Here is a 17,511-nt window from a genome sequence, read left to right on the forward strand (position 1 = left end):
CACTCACTGTCTGTGGTGTACTGTTCTTCAGAGCAAGCAAAAAAAAAATAATCTAGAGAATATGACAATGCAGAATTGGTTTCTCTTCACATGATCGCCACTTTGTCGTATACCATTAGCCCTTGTGTTTATGTGTAGAAATTTAAGGTAGTGTGAGTGTGAGAAAAGACCCCTAATTTCATGGATATACAGACATTGTAATCACCCGTTTGGTTGCCAGGGTACCGGGAGACTCAACTCACACACATCTGCCAGGGAAACGTGAGTTTGTCTACCCAAATGTAAGAGACTTATGTGAGTACTATCAGCCATAACTTTGCAGCAGCATTCATATCATTGGGAGAGTGCTAACCTGGAGAACAGATGGGTTGTCAGCTGCTCCGTGCGCGCACCATCTCGGCTGTTGCAGCGGAAGAAGTTGCGGCAGTGTGGCACCAGGAGCTGTTCGGGCAAGCGGCTTCCAGCCTTGACCATAAAATCCATGTTGGCAGGCTAATATCATCAGCAACTATCTTCCTGCAGTGCCAGACTCCATAACAGCGAAGCAAGAAGCTCACGTACTCAACAGCTGTCACTTATGCATAAGGCAATCAAGCTTATCTTTGATTAAACAATTTTATTTGGTAAAATATGGTAATTATATCCAATACTAATAAAATATTAATAAACACTTACTACCTTCCCCATACATTACGCTTTCCCCTTCTCCCCTCCCCCCAAATCTTGACTTTCGCCGGTGCCAATTGCCTAAAATTCTAATATCAAAAGGTATCTTTAACTTTAAAAGAATCTTAAAAAAAGAAAATATATATATATCATTTTGCAGAGAAATAAAAAAACCCACATTTCTTATACTTTATAAAGTCCCACCCAGTTATTATAGTTCATCTTCTTTCTTCTTCTAAAAACCTAAGTGGTATTCTCAAAAATCACCCAATGTCCTTTTACTTTCCATTCTTTTTCTATATATCTTCTGAATATATTTTAAATCCATTTTAAATCCCTCTAAATCATAGTCTTTCAAGATTCTTGTAAGTTTATCCATTTCACTCCACGACATAACTTTTACAATCCACTCCCATTTTTCTGGTATTTTATCTTGCTTCCATAACTGCGCATATAATGTCCAGTTAACTCTATACACATAGTCATACATGTTCCTAGTACCTTCTAGATCTTCCTCCAGGAATTCCACAATAATTTTTATTATATATTCCTTCAAGTCAGTTTGTTCGTCTTCAGGTACTCCTCTCAGACGTATCTGAGTTTCCATAAGTTTGCAGTCATGTATTACCACTTTTTCTTGTATTTTTTCAAGGTGGAATCATGTGCTTTCACTCTCCCCTACACTTCTTGCACTTTCTCAGATGTTACCACAGTTTCATTTCTGAGATCCTCTATATCTTTTTTCAAATCTTCAGTGTCCTTTCTAATTTCCTTTTTGGAGGCAGTTATTAGCTCTTTCATCCCTTTCATCATCCTTGCTTCTATTGCATCCAATTGCTCCTGCATCTTCTCCAGTGAAGCAGTCCTTGTGCTTATTGGCTTATGGTCTGACATGTAAAAATGCTGAAAAAGTTAGTTGACCTCACCAAATTAAAATCCAACTATCAGGTTTTAAAGAATAAATTTTACTTTTTTCAATAAGCCTAAAAATCACCGTCCCTCCTAAGCTCAGATATAAATTTGTAAAGTTTATAATTTTTCCAAAATAGCGGTCACGACTTTTATGTCCCTTTTTAAACTTTTTTCCACTTTTTTCTGGAGGCTTCCAAAATAATTTTTAACAATAATGTCCAATAGTATTTAACTTACAATGTTCAAATTCACTGGCTTCACTAATTTTCGATGTCTCAAATCCTTTTAAATACGGTAACTTTTAAATTTTGACCTTCTTATAATGGCCGCCAAGGTTTTTCTATGATTTCTCAGTCCTAGAGTAGGCTGGCTGACTCACAATTTTCCCTTCTTCACTGATTACTTCCTACTTTACTTGCCACCAAATCCCGCTCTCGCTGATAGAGAGATCTCGCGATATTTGTGACGTACTTCCTGTGCCGTCTGTTAAAACTGCAGCTCTATGACGATGGGGCTTTCCAAACAAAACCGCAAGTATTCCAAACAATAATTTTCTTTTCTCTTTTTAACACTGTCTTTTAGTATTTTACAGTCCCAATTTCGCCCTTTCTCCCCTTCTTTATCAATAGCTTCTATATTTAATCTTCCACCTTTTAATTTTAATTTTTACAGTTCTTATTAGTCCCGGAATGATAGATAATGATCTATACCTTTTGCTGTGGTTATCCAAAATGGCTCCGGTCTTGCATAAATTTAGATGTTCAGTAGAATCAAAGAAGGTTTGGATCTTGATGAGCTTAAGTCAGTTGAATGACTCTGGAAACCTCTGTAGACACTGGAATGCAACTCATCTCCGGAGACCCTTCAAAGCCTCAAAGGAGGACCCCCCCCCCAGGACTCCCTTTAAGCCAAAGTAAATCTCAGAATTTTCCGAGCATGTCTTGGACTAATCTCTGACTGAGAAAAGTAGGCAGTAGGCATTGGATTGCCTTTTTCTACCCCGAACAGAAGTTCCAGTCTGCTCCCCTACAGAGAAGCAGTTCAGCTCGCCATTCTCCAACCCCCAGAAGTCCACAATCAAGCTTATCTTAGGCGTGGATCCTGTCAGACTGCCTAAACTTTTGTCCAACGGAACCCAAGACAAAGGATGGTGCCAGTAGAGGAGTGAAGAAGAGGAAGAACATCTTCATCTAGAGCCAACCTTCTTTGTATAGATCAGGTGTTACCTTAGGTATCAATTTGGCCATCTATTGTCACCTTTTAGATAAGTTTTGATAGCTTGCTAATCCCTTCCACCCCAATAATTTTACTTATTCTTTTACCTAATGGTCAAAGTTACCATTAGCTGTAATGACCTCCTCCTTTTGCCCATTGTTACCTGGAGGCCCAATCAGGTAACCAGGGCCAGGTATGCTCATTGGCCAGGTATGGGTACCCAATCAAGTGCCCCCAGTAAACTGGCCATTGGACACCGCAAAAGTCCAGCCCTTATGGTCATTGCGGAACCTCCCCTTTTTCTGAGGTCACCACCTGTCATCTGTCCCTGCACCTCCCACCCCCTAAGGGCTCAAGGTAGTCCTTATAATCTCTGATCCAGCTCCCCACAGGTGTACATCTAGCAGTACCCCATTCCTGCTATTTAGATACATCCCCGATTCCTGATCAGTTGAGGGTCCTTTCTCCAATCTCCCTAGTTTGCCGCTATTGGAGCCTTCCTCAAAGACTACGATCAGTAATTATCACCCTGTTTGTCTATCCCTGTGTTACCTCTGTGCATTTCTCTCTATTTTTATTAGGTCTGTATGTGTGTTATATGTATCCATTACCTTGTATGTGTGTTCTATAAGTTTTTGTAATAAAAGCATAATTGTTTTACTTAATTAGTGTCCTTGGTAAATTTAGCAATAATTTATGGAAGTGGAATCCTGTATACATAGGTTCTAAGTCCTTTTGAGCCAAAGTTGCCCACCTGTCAATTCCCCAACCTCTTTTGAGGGCATTTTGGCTTACACGAGGGACTGAGATTTGAGTTTGAAATGTTATACTTATGTAGCATGCCACATGAGAGTCTTGCTACCTGTACTGGAGTGGTTGTGCTTCAGCAACACGTGAACACCTTTTTGCACTTTTTTTGTTTTTGACAGTGGTGATTTTATGTCCATGTTCTCTTCTGTTGAACTAAAAAGATTTTTGAAAAATGCAAAGTAAACTTGGAGTAAAATTAAAGTGACCAATGTCGAGAGCTTCAGGTATCACCAACCTTTCAAAGTCATGCTGAATATCACAGTGCGTTTTCCCTGAGTTCCTGTAGGCTATTTCTCTGCTCCATTTGGTTTCCATTGTAGTTATAATCTCTGCTGCATATTGCATGCTGCAGCATCTCACTGAGTGGGAGCCAGTGAACCATGTCTTAGGAAGACCTCGTGAAATAAAAGGTTTCTCCCTGAGCTATTATAGGTTGAATGATCCTCTTAACCTTGTTTTATGCAGCATTACAGAAATATTTTTACGGATATTTCCCTGCCCAGAAAGTTCAGAACTAAAAATGTTACTCTTTTATGCATATGGTCGGTCTCCTTCTTTCTCTGTCTCTCTCTCTCACACACACACACACATGCACACGCTTATAAAGCTAACTGATAATATTTTTCCCCTTGTTTACCAGGTCCAAGGTTGTAAAGTAAACCTTGTTTCATAACCATTAATGAATTTTTAAAATCTACATAGCTTACTGTGGAGATGTGGTAACTGTTGTTTTGAGATGTGATTGTAACTCAGTGCTTCAGTTCTGATCAAAAGATCCCATGAGGACCCCCCCCCCAACTCTAACAATATGATCAGCAAAGAAAAGAAGGAAAGTTCCATGACTACATTTTATCTTCCAAAGAAAGAGAACATTTGCAAATGAACAGTTGCAAATGTAAACTGTTTTGGGGCCAGTTTACATTTGCGACGCAAAAGCCGCGGGACTTTGCGGCTCTTCCGGGTTCTGCGGAGCAATTAGTGCGAAATCCGCAGACGCTGCGCGGTGAAGAGGGACATCGCTCCCGAGTAAGGTCAGCGCAAAAACGCTCTAAGTCTAAAAGAAATTTGCATTGCATTACAGACTGGCCCAGGTGGGGCGTGGAGATCTCCCACTTTTACAACTGATCTCTAGCTGTCAGAGATCAGCTCCCCTGGAGAAAGTGCCTGCTTTGAAAGGTGGATTATATGGCTGAGGCCCCTTCCCTCCCCTAACCACACCCTCTCCCAGATCCACCCCTAAAGTCTCCAGATATTTTCCAACACCGACCTGGCAACCCCAGCCCTAATCAAGCTTCAAGTGAGTCATGAAAGAATAGTGGCTTGCTAGAGTTTGTAATTTTTGCTTGAAGTGATATTTAGGCCAGTTGAAAGTCCCACTTTCTCCAGTTTCTTAGTTTCATCACAGAGACCACCAGAGAGACAGAAGGAAGCAGTTAGATATTCCACAATGGTAGCTGGATGCTGCCTCAGCTTAGCATCTCATGCCATCCAACTTCCACTATCCCAGAGACCATTAGGGGGAAGGCAGGTAACAGTAAGGACTTTTTTTTTTTTTTAGCAGGAACACAGTTCCAGCTGGCTTGGCTTCAGGGGGTGTGCCTAATATGCAAATGAGTTCCTGCTGGGCTTTTTCTACAAAAAAAAGCCCTGGTAACAGTTATGCATACCCTCTACCTCATTCAGTTCAGCTCAGAGTCTCCTCCCTGAGGAACATTGGTGTTTCATGGTATTTGTATTGCTGTGAGCCACTTTGGGAAGTCACATTTCTGGCTGAGCAGTAGGATAAAAATATCATAAATAAATAGGGTTGCCAGGTCCAGCTCAGAAAATATCTGGGGACTTTGGGGGTGGAGTCAGGAGCAAGGTTGTGACAAGCATGATTGAACTCTGAAGGGAGTTCTGGTCATCACATTTAAAGGGACCGCCTTTCCTTCACTGGAAATAATGCCTTCCCTTTTAAATGCCTTCCCTTCATTGGAAATAATGGAGTATGGGACACTTTGTTTTGGGGCTTTTGAAACTTGGGGTTTTTTAGCAGAGGCATGAGATGCTATGCTGAAAATTTGATGCCTCTACCTCAAAAAACAGCACCCCCCCCGAGCCCCAGATATCCACAGATTGTTTTTCCATTATACAATATTGGGGCTAATCTCCATAGGGTATAATGCAGTGCCCAGTGCCCACCCCCTGCTTTTTGGTAACCCTGAAGTGGGAGAAGGGCCTCCATACCAGGGTCTTCTTGACTTACAGTTAGGGTTACCAGCTCCACGATGGAAAATTCCTAGAGATTTGGGAATGATGTGTAGGTTAGGCAGGGGAAAGACCTCAGCAGGGTGCAATGCCATGGAGGCTACCCTCCAAAGCAGCCATTTTCTCTACACTACAAAGCAGCCATTTCCTTCTAGGGAAACTGATCTCTATCATCTGGAGAATAAATGTAATTCTGGGAGCTCTCCAGGCCCCACATGGAAGTTGGAAACCCTGCTCACAGTCACTGCTCAACTCTCTCTAATAGTATCCATTTTTTTTCTTTTTATATTTAGATTCTATATTAAGTGAGTGTTAGTGCTGTACTTTGTAATTATTGGTGACACATTTAATAATTAAGAACCTTCATTTTTGCCTATTTAATAATTTAACTTCAGCCCATATAAAAGTTTTCTTATTGAGTTCATTAGATTTCAAGGACAGTTGCCAAGAGTCAGTACATTGGCCCAGAAAAGGAGTAAATTAATGCAATGATGACTTTATTTTATATTTAATAGTAATAAAGTTTGTGATATATTTGAATTTTCTGTGTTTTTCCATCAGTAGGTCCTTCTGTGGGACTGTTCTGCACCTTTCTATTGTTGTTGAGCACCATCACCAAAATTTCCTGTTTGTGGTCTCTGTGCACTACACAGTGTGTCCAGAATCTACCATGCACAGATGACCACTCCTAGAACACTAGTTATATGCAAACAATCCAATTTTTTTGTGGGTGGGGTGGATATAGTATAAGAAATTAAGAAGAAATGCTGTTGGTGTTCTCCCTTTCTCTACAGTCGGAGTCCTCTGCTCATGACCTGAGTTCGACTCCAGCAGAAGCTGGTTCAGATAGCCGGCTCCAGGTTGACTCATCCTTCCATCCTTCCGAGGTTGGTAAAATGAGTACCCAGCTTGCTGGGGGGGAAGTGTAGATGACTGGGGAAGGCAATGGCAAACCACCCCGTAAAAAGTCTGCCATTAAAATGTTATGAAAGCAATGTCACCCCAGAGTTGAAAACAACTGGTGCTTGCACAGGGGACTACCTTTACCTTTTTACTCTTTTTCCAAACAGTGTTTAGAACTTTGGGGGGGGGGGGTCATTTTAAAGTATCTTTTCTGAGCAGCAGATTCTCAAATAAGAATTCAGATGCACTGTTAATGGAGCACTCGTGCCTTTCTAGATTTTGATTGAGATCTGTAATTTTTAATTTTTCTTCCAGTGTCAGTCCTGCTTAGAAATGTTGCCTTTGCCAAGCTGTTTGGTGCAGTTGACCTGATGACTGACTAAAATTACAAGGTTAATTAGAATGAAAAATCTGTACAGGCGCAAGCTGCGTATGTCTTTAGGTGGTTAGCTGACATTGTTTCAGATTGTGGTTACACACTCAGAAGGGAGTGATTAGATGAGAATGGCTCTACAGGGGTTCCACATTTGTTGTTTCTCAAGGGCTCCAGACTCCATTTGTTTCCAGCTCAGAAATACAAAAAAGTTCTTTGATTTACAGCCTTGTGAGCTAGGAGCTAAATTTAAATATTAAGATTTACATCTTGTATACATACAGTCATTAAACTGTCTTAAACAGTCATTGAAGATTCAGTTTAATCTTCATCTTCAGCCTCAGTGAGGTGTGCTGCAAAGATTTCTTCCCTTGAGTTTGATAAATCATTGCTCAAATTTAAAAAGGCAGGATGGAATTTGACACTGTCTCTCTCTGTCTCTCTCCCTCCTCCCAAGAATGATAGATATGTTAATAAGCTTGAACACTATTCATTATATGTCTTTAAAGTTTCTTCTCAGTTTATTTTCACAACACTGTATTAGGTGGGTCAGAGCTGTTGACTTCACCCAGGCCGCTCTAGTTCTAATGAAGTAACCAACAAAGCAAGTGGGGAAAAGAGCCTTGTTTTCAGAGAAACAAGCAGGTAGCAACTTCAACAACTCTTATTTGCATTCTATTGGAGTAGGGACTATATAGCTTATTATGTCCATTTCTCCCAGAGTATAAGTCATTATGGAATGCCCCTGAGCCTTTCTTAACTAGTACCACTAAGGCAGGGGTGGGGAACCTTTTTTCTGCAAAGAGCCAGCTGAATATTTATAGTATCATTCGCAGGCCATACACAGTTATCAGCTTAAAAAACAGCGCTCCGTCGAGGGAGAACGATTCAGGGCGGCAAATTTAATGCAAATAATTGTTTTTCTATTTGAAGTCATGTGGGGAGAGCCTAATTTGGCACACACACACCCAACCCACTGCCCTAGGCAAATGCTTAGGTCCAGGGCTTTTTTTGGTAGAAAAAGCTCAGCAGGAACTCATTAGCATATTAGACCACCTCCCCCAATATTAGCATATTGGGTCACACACTCATTAGCATATTAGGCCACACCATCTGGGATAATCAACTGAACTGGTGGTAGCTGGGTAATAAAGGAAAATAAAGAAAGGGGGAAGAAAGGAGAATAAATGGAAATAAAGAAATGGCGGAAGAAAGGAGAATAAAGGGAAATAAAGAAATGGGGGGAGAAAGGAGAAGAAAGGGAAAGAAAGGGGAGAAGAAAGGGAAATAAAAAAATGAGGGGAAAACTTACCTGAACGGTGACAGTGACTTTTCCAGGCCCCAGGGAGGCTGCTGTGCAGCTGGGCCCCATGATCCTTGCCGGCTGCTGCACATTGTGGCTGGGCCCACGATCCTCACCAGCCAGGCCCCAGGAAGGCCACCATGTGGCTCGGCTCAGCCCAGCAATCCCTGAGGCCCAGGTCAAGTGGTCTCAAGGACCATAACCAGCCCTCGGGACAGATGTTTCCCACCCCTGCACTGTTAGAACCTAGATCCTTCAGGTGCTCAGGCTAGTATATTTTCTTTTTGTTCCCAAGCCAGAAAGTTAAGGAACTTCTAGGGCCTTCTTTTCTTTCAGAATGGTATTTCAGTATAACCAAAACTGTCCAAGGTTTTACTGACTGACACTCAACTACAGCAAATATCCTATATCTGGGGCATCTGTGGCCAGAAGCACTGCCTATCTCCAAAAGGTACCCCACGAGCTAAGGGGAGGGACAGGGAGAAACAAGGCGTTAGGGAGAAGGGCAACCAAGGTAAGATCCAAGTCCCAACCAAACTTAGGCCAGGAAACAAAATGGAGACTGATCAGAAACAGGCCAACTGTAACATAGCAGAGGACATGCAGGGGCTTGGCTCTGATTGTAACATAGGCGTGTCCTGTACTGGCTGCTCTCCCCTTCCCAATTGAGTGATAAGATATGGGTTCAGCTGGTATTTTTTTTTTGTAGTCTTTCGCTAAGTAATTAAGTGGCCATCTCCTTGCCTCCTTACTGTAACTATGCTTGCCTTTTGTTTACTGCTGTGGTAACATCTGACACCTGGACAAACCCTTTGTCCTCTATGCTTACTTCTCCTCAGGGTATCTTTGGCTAAATTGCTTAAACAATTAACACCCATCCTGACCTATTGTATCTCATTTGGGCAAACGTTACTAAATCAGCCCCACTATTGTTTTACCTGGAGATCCACGCAGGTGACCAGAGTCAGAGTCATTGACTTGGGGTTGACACCCAGTCAGGCACTCAGGAAAGACACATCACTGCCCACCTCACGCCAGCCCCTTTTCTGGGAGGGCCTCATCCCTTCCAAAGATTATAAACATGAGAGCAAGCCACACCTCTTTGTTCAGTCTGAGCACATGTAACCAGATTGCCCCCCCCCCCTTACTCTAAGTAAGGGAGCCCCTCAGACGTGGCAAGATGGCAGTGCATGTCTCCATCTTTAATTTCAACACATCTGGACCAGGTAGTATCACCTTTATAAGAAACCCTAAAAGCCACTATCTTTCACCCCTATTTTTCTTAGTTCTTATTTGCTTATATTGTATTGTCTCTCTGTGTGTTTGTACTTTATATACATATTTTATAGTAAACATTATAAAATATATTTGATCTGGAGTGTTATCTTTTCTGAGAATTGGACCTTCGTATAATTGGTGAAGATCTTAGCTCTTCATTCGCTCTACATAGTCTCCCTTTTGCTAATTCCCCCATCTAAAAGAGGAGACCCAAGCATTTCCAGTAATACATCTAAACTATGTTCTGTGGACCGCCACAACCCCATAGACTCTTTTCATCCAGCATGCAAGGGAGATAATATAAAAAAAACCCCTCTGAATTCCCAGGTCATCCCTGTACCTTTGAAAGTGTGCCCAGAAGTAAACACAGGTGCACTAGGGATTGTGCACTTTTTTCCCAGTTTGGGTCTGTTGGTCCCAAAAAATATTGGGATGTCTGGAAAATCTCAGACCCCAATACTGGCAAAGTATTCAAATCTGGGATTTTTTGGGAATCTCAAATTTTTGGAGTCCAATAGACCTGAGATGAAAAAGAAAATCAGGGGGAAGAACCCAAGAGCAGCAAAGCCATAAAACACACCCGGGCTGTGTGGAGGAAACAGCTACCCACCTTCAACTGTTTTCTCTGATTTTTTTTTTTTTCAGACTCTTTAAACTAGCAAGGAGCAGCCTCCCAGCTGTTTTTTCCTGATTTTTTTCCTGGAGACCCTTTAAACCAGCCTGGTTTAAAGGAATTACAGAAGAAGGAGGTAAACAATTGAGAGGTGAAGAGCAGTCTCACAACCTCTCAGCTTCTTTTCCTGATCTTCCTGGTTCCCGGAAATATATAAAAAAAAATTCTGGACTTTCCCCCCAGATTCTTTTGGAATGCCAAAACATACCTGAAAATACCAGCAAGGTATTTTGGGATATATTTTCAGCTCAGGAAGATCCAAATCTTCCTGAAGTGCACCTGAAGTGACATGGAGCCATCGCCACATATACTATGAGATAAAAAGGAGACTCTGATTTATAGCCTTTTACAGATCCTACAGCAACTAGGGTATATGTGAGTCATAGTGGTGGAGAGGAAAGAAGGAGATGCAGAGGAAGCAGAGATGCTGGAACAGGGAGAAACAAGGCATTAGGGAGAAGGGCAACCAAGGTAAGGTCCAAGTCCCAACCAAACCCAGGCAACCCTCCCCCCTCGCCCAAGGCATAACCTACCCTTGCCCTGGCTCATCTCACATAACAACTAATGCATCTCAATATGGCCCTTTGACCAAAAGTTTAGATGCCCTTATCCTGTATAAACTAATAAGAAGATGTTTGATCTTGGTTGAAAGTTGCAGTAGTTTTCTGGCCTCTGTTTCTGATGTTGATCCTGCCTAATTCAACAATCCCTTCTTCGTGTTAATTTTTACCTGTGTTTCTGCCTTGTGCTATGGACTGTGTTTTCAGATGCTTACTTGGCACTCTGACTGCAGCCGGTGCTTAGATTCTGACAAGTGATTGATTATAGGATTGTGTGAAAGAGAGGGTGTGGGGAAGTGTCAGAGGTAGCCATACTGGCTAGTTCAATAAAAATGATTGTCCTTGGAAACAAACACCTTGTGTTGCTTTTTTCCTGCCTGTGTTCTGCCAACAGGCATTTGCAGTCATTGAATCATGATGGCTGCAACCTGCTGTGTTGAAACTTTTGCATCCATGGGCTGACTGTGCAGTGTTGGATGATAATCTCTTTTATGTATACCTTTCTCCTTTAGTGCCAATACAAACATTCTTTCTTACCTGATAAAGATTTTTGTAATGAATTTCAGTAAGGCACAGGAGGGTGAGAAAGAACATGATGGCTCCAGACTTTCCCCGAAAGCAGCAGTTTTCACTGCAAATTGCATTGTGGAACAAGGATTTACAAGGCCTGTTAATGCCTATGAAAGTGTCTGTGATATCAGAGTCTATACATGCATGGAATGGGGTGATAATTTTATAACTATAATCTGCTTTTGCCCTTTTTTTGAAAAAAGAAAATCTTATCTAATTCAAATAACGTATATATGTTTCCATAATTGGAGATTATGTGGAAATGTGATCCCTGTCAGGCATTAGAGAGCTCTCAGGGGAAAGAATTTAGGAATGAGCCATCAATAGATTGTATCCTCTCTTTTACTTTCAGTCAGGAGAAAATGCTGTCACAGTGCGTCACCTCTGTACAAAATAATTAAATGGCACCTCACCACCAGCTTACTTCCATGTAATATAAAATGCATTCTCCACTTTTATAGATGATACTCATTTTAATTAACATATTAGTATAATCACCCTCTTTTCTCCTCCTGCCCATAGTGGGGGATGTAGGGGGAGCTATTTGTTTAATCCGGTGGTTTTGTATTATTTTTTTGACTAGTTAATAGCTTTCAAACAGAGGGACCAGTTGCATCAGAGAGTAGCAGGTGGCTTAGAACATTATCTCCACAGTGAGGTCAGAACAGGAATAGGATCTAAATTATCCTGTTGAAGTAAAATAATGTGTAAAAAGATGTGCTGAAACTGGTTGAGTGTTTTTTTAAAAAGTGTTTTAAATTACCATCAAATGAATTCAGATAGGCTTATTTTCTGCCACTTTCTGTGAAAGTTGTATGAAACATTGAAATGCAAAACTGATTCCCTAGAGTAGAATTTGCAAGTCTGTATGCAAAATTGTTCTCTTTTGGGTAATCTTTGTAGCTTCTCTTGTAGAATTCAAAATAATTTTTTGTAACATTAACAACTGCAGCCCGTGCTGAGTCAGTCCAGTCTAAGCTCAGTGATATCAGTGTACCAGGTACCTTTGCATAAGAGTGCACCATCTTACGTTTCAATTTATTAAAGGAACTAATAAATTACATGAACAATCCAGAGCTTGTTCTTTGTGTTGATACCACAGTTGCTATGGAAAGGTATTTGTTGTGAAGGACAGGTGGACAGAATAACTTTGTTTAGACCATAATTGACTCCCACTGATGAAAACAATTACAATTGTATAATTAGAATAATGCCAGAGGTCTTGAACTATTGAGAGATTGTATCCCAAAATTGGTATGGGATTTTCAAAAGGATCTTTTCCCTAAGAAACTCAGATGTTTATCTGAATTTCTTTCTATTTTAGAAATGTCCAAAAATTTCATCTAACTTGCATTGTCCACATATCTGGTAATCATGACAGCAGTTGATGTTTAAATAGCACACATTCTAGTATATTGTCATGAAACTGGGGAGACAATATTAATATTGTTGGGTTTATCCAAACTCCTGTGACTGGAGGGAGCTTTGAAATTGGTGTCAGGACTAATAAGTCACCGGGCCTGGATTATTAAAACTAATAAGTCACTGGGTCCGGATGGCATACATCCGAGAGTTCTGAAAGAACTCAAAGTTGAACTTGTGGATCTTCTAACAAAAATCTGTAAATCTTTCATTGAAATCTGCCTCCGTTCCTGAGGACTGGAAGGTAGCAAATGTCACTCTCATCTTTAAAAAGGGTTCCAGAGGAGATCCGGGAAATTACAGGCCAGTCAGTCTGACTTCAATACCGGGAAAGTTGGTAGAAAGCATTATCAAGGACAGAATGAGTAGGCACATTGATGAACACGGGTTATTGAGGAAGACTCAGCATGGGTTCTGTAAGGGAAGATCTTGCCTCATTAACCTGTTACATTTCTTTGAGGGGGTGAACAAACATGTGGACAAAGGAGACCCGATAGATGTTGTTTACCTTGACTTCCAGAAAGCTTTTGATAAAGTTCCTCATCAAAGGCTCGTTAGAAAGCTTGAGAGTCATGGAGTAAAAGGACAGGTCCTCTTGTGGATCAAAAACTGGCTGAGTAATAGGAAGCAGAGAGTGAGTATAAATGGGCAGTCTTCACAGTGGAGGACGGTAAGCAGTGGGGTGCCGCAGGGCTCGGTACTGGGTCCTATGCTCTTTAACTTGTTCATAAATGATTTAGAATTGGGAGTAAGCAGTGAAGAGGCCAAGTTTGCGGATGACACTAAATTGTTCAGGGTGGTGAGAACCAGAGAGGATTGTGAGGCACTCCAAAGGGATCTGTTGAGGCTGGGTGAGTGGGCGTCAACGTGGCAGATGCGGTTCAATGTGGCCAAGTGCAAAGTAATGCACATTGGGGCCAAGAATCGCAGCTACAAATACAAGTTGATGGGGTGTGAACTGCCAGAGACTGACCAAGAGAGAGATCTTGGGGTCGTGGTAGATAACTCACTGAAAATGTCAAGACAGTGTGCGTTTGCAATAAAAAAGGCCAACGCCATGCTGGGAATTATTAGGAAGGGAATTGAAAACAGATCAGCCAGTATCATTATGCCCCTGTATAAATCGATGGTGCGGTCTCATTTGGAATACTGTGTGCACTTCTGGTCACCGCACCTCAAAAAGAATATTATAGCATTGGAGAAAGTCCAGAAAAGGGCAACTAGAATGATTAAAGGGCTGGAACACTTTCCCTATGAAGAAAGGTTGAAATGCTTGGGACTCTTTAGCTTGGAGAAACGTCGACTGCGGGGTGACATGATAGAGCTTTACAAGATAATGCATGGGATGGAGAAAGTAGAGAAAGAAGTACTTTTCTCCTTTTCTCACAATACAAGAACTCGTAGGCATTTGATGAAATTGCTGAGCAGACAGGTTAAAACGGATAAAAGGAAGTACTTCTTCACCCAATTCTGGGAGAACTCCAGGTCCCACCTTGAGGTTGGTAACCCTTTTTCAACGCCAGACCTGTTCCCACTTACCGCAAGCCAAGGTGCCACAACAGAAAAGGCCTTTCCTTCAGTAGCCATTTGTTTTTCCTTTGGAGTGGAGCACCCAGAGAAGGACAGTGATTCCTGTAACTACCTAAATGATTTTAATAGGTGGGCACTGGGCATATTCATGTTGGAGAGAGCAGACTTTCAGATAGTCTGATCCTTGGTCATTTATGAAGCTATAAGTCAAAATTGACTATATGTGTGTGTGGAGACTACTAGAAACACACTGGAAGCCAGTGGAGATATAGAACAGGAATTATATGGGCACCTCACCTGGCAAGGCACCGCCCCATTAAAGAACTGACAGCCTCAAAATCCCATGTGCAATTCATTGCAAAAATCAATCCTGATTGTTATTAAAGCATGATTAACTATGGTTAGATCACCTTCTTATCACCCATATATTGATGACAGATCACCTCAAATGACCTGAGAGAGCTGCTTCGTATAAATGTTATACAATCAATGGGAGGAGTCAACCTGTCTGCTGGATAACAACAAAATGCAGTAGAAAAGGCCACATTGCTTCCTAATATCGCCATTTGAAACCTGCTCATCATATAGAATGAACTTTGGTCCTCAGCTCCCATTCATTCCAAGTCTGGAAGGATGTCACAGTACTGAAAACTGCTGAGAGGTCGATGGAAATCAAAATGGTGAGACTCCATAGTCTCTTTGTCCTAGCTACAGTCATCTACCAGAATGAACAAAAAACTTTCCACTCTTGAACCACAGCCAGAAAATAGCTAGAAATCAAGTCAGATAACCCGCATCATCCAGAAATGTTTGCAAATAAGCTTCACCAACCTGTTCAAGCATCTTTCCCTGGTAAGTAACATTAACTATGATGCAACAGTCGGATGATCATTGGAATCTAGGGAAGGGTTTTGAGAGCACCTTGGTATAGTGGTTAAGAGCAAGAGACTCTAAGCTGGACAACCGGGTTTGATTCCTCACTCCTCCACATGCAGCTAGCTGGGTGATCTTGGGTCACTCACAGTTCTCTCAGCCCCACCTACCTCACAAGGTGCCTGTTGTGGGGAGACGAAGGGAAGGTGATTGTAATCTGCTCCTAGATTCCTTTGAATAGCAAACAGCGGGTTATAAAACCAACTGTTGTTTTTCGTAATGGCATCACCGTCTCCTCCTCCCTTTAAGATGTTTGGGACTGCTGCCTCTCTCAGTGTAGCACCTGATCAGTCATTCTCCTTCAACTAGATGTTATCAGCCATGCTGAGTAAGGGTTATGCATACAAATGATTAGTCCTACCTCTGTAATTTCCCTGTCCTGCCTCAATCTGCCTTAACTGAATCTCATCCAAACAGCTGCAGCCAGATAGGGCCAAGGGGAACACTGCATTTGAATGACATTCAACCCAGAGTCAGTGTTGTTAATTAAATAATTGTCTTTTTAAGCCTCTGCCTCTTTCCCTTTGCTGTTCCATTTTTGAGTTATTTTTCAGCATTAAATGGATTTACACTTTCTCTCACAGAATGACCCTTTTATTTTCTAAAGCTGGTATGTGAAGCTAGCATGTAGGAGTATTTATAGACCCTATTAATGTCTGCATTTGAAATGCAGTCATTTGTTACCCTGTGAATTAACTCTGCCATGCCTTTAATAGAAATTACTTTTGTGACCATACAGCAAAAGATACTCAGTTTGATAGCCTGTACTTTATGAGTATGTTTCATTAGCAGAGTCTTGCAAACAATACTTTGGACATCTAATAAGTACAAATTACAGTAGTCACTCACAGCGGTCATGTTATCTGTACCCCAGTGTGGTTTGGGAGAGATGATTGATAACTTGGATGCCTGCTGATTATAATGATTAGAATAAAAGAACAAATCAGTTAGGCAGTCCCAAATTGTACTAATTCTTAATGCTTTTGCATTTTATGCTTTGCCACAAATTATGATTCCTGGCATTTTAAGCATTTTTGGTTGGGTGAAAGAGGTTCTGTTTTTATGGCACCATTTTAAATAGGCTTCTAAAATATATGCATAAAGCAAAGTCCAGGAATGGCAAACACTGCACAGTAAATGCCTGGGTGAGGGAGAATAAAATAAACTTCAGCACCTAATACTGAGACTGGATTTTCATTTCATTAAATAGTAGCACATTAACTCTTTGAAAAACCGTTCTGGCCTTACATCTTATGTATAAATGTGTTGTATCTGTGGATAAATATGTGGCAGGAGTCTTAACTCAGAATTTAATTCAATTTGGACTTTACAAAGTTAAGAACCAAACCTAATTTCAGTGCAGGGCCTCAGTTCACCATAGAAAGTGTGAAGTTTTTTATCTATATGTATATTTTATTATTATTATTCATTATCCATTTCTCTACACACTTTCTGATATCCATTTTACATTTTTCCCCCCAACCCCCCCCCCCCTTAGTCTATACATCCTCTTCTTCCAGCCAGGGACAAAGGACTTGAAGCTTCCACTGAATGTCCACTCTCCTTTCTTCCTTCGCCCATTTCAGGTAGATCCGCGACTTTTCTTAATTCTTGATCTTCTTTCCTCCCATGATTCTTCTGAGACATTATAGCAGCTATACCTGACTGAACAAAATCAGAGAGATAATTATGCCAAGTTCTTTCCTTCCATTTATTTTTATCCTTCCATCCTGCCGCTATTACCGCTGTACCCGCTGATATCATTGCTTTTAGTAAATCTTGATTATTCTTCCCTATTGTCTCATTCCCTAATACACTCTTCTGCATTAATTCAAAGTTAATTCTCGGCTCTACCTGAAAGAATTTCTTTATCATTCCCACTACCATTTCCCATAATTTCTTGGCCTCAGGGCACTCCCACCACATGTGGGTGTACCATCCCTTCTCTTTCTTACAGTGCCAACACTTAGGGAGAAAGTGTGAAGTTAATAATGCTGGGGAAGTTTAAAAAAAAAATGTACGACAATAGTTTGTGTCTTTGAGGATAGTTTTAGATGATACAAAGCAGTATCAACAGGGGATTTGACAGAACACCAGTTTCATCCTAAGCAGT

General features: G+C 41.1%; 1 protein-coding gene across 5 annotated transcripts in view; it reads left to right on the forward strand.

The window, feature by feature from the left end:
• Nucleotides 1-17,511, forward strand: part of PTPRG (protein tyrosine phosphatase receptor type G) — an 871,997-nt gene that overhangs the window by 560,858 nt on the left and 293,628 nt on the right. The window lies entirely within an intron of this gene.

The sequence above is a fragment of the Heteronotia binoei genome, chromosome 5 (genome assembly GCF_032191835.1).
Source record: "Heteronotia binoei isolate CCM8104 ecotype False Entrance Well chromosome 5, APGP_CSIRO_Hbin_v1, whole genome shotgun sequence".
Taxonomy (NCBI): Eukaryota; Metazoa; Chordata; class Lepidosauria; order Squamata; family Gekkonidae; genus Heteronotia; species Heteronotia binoei.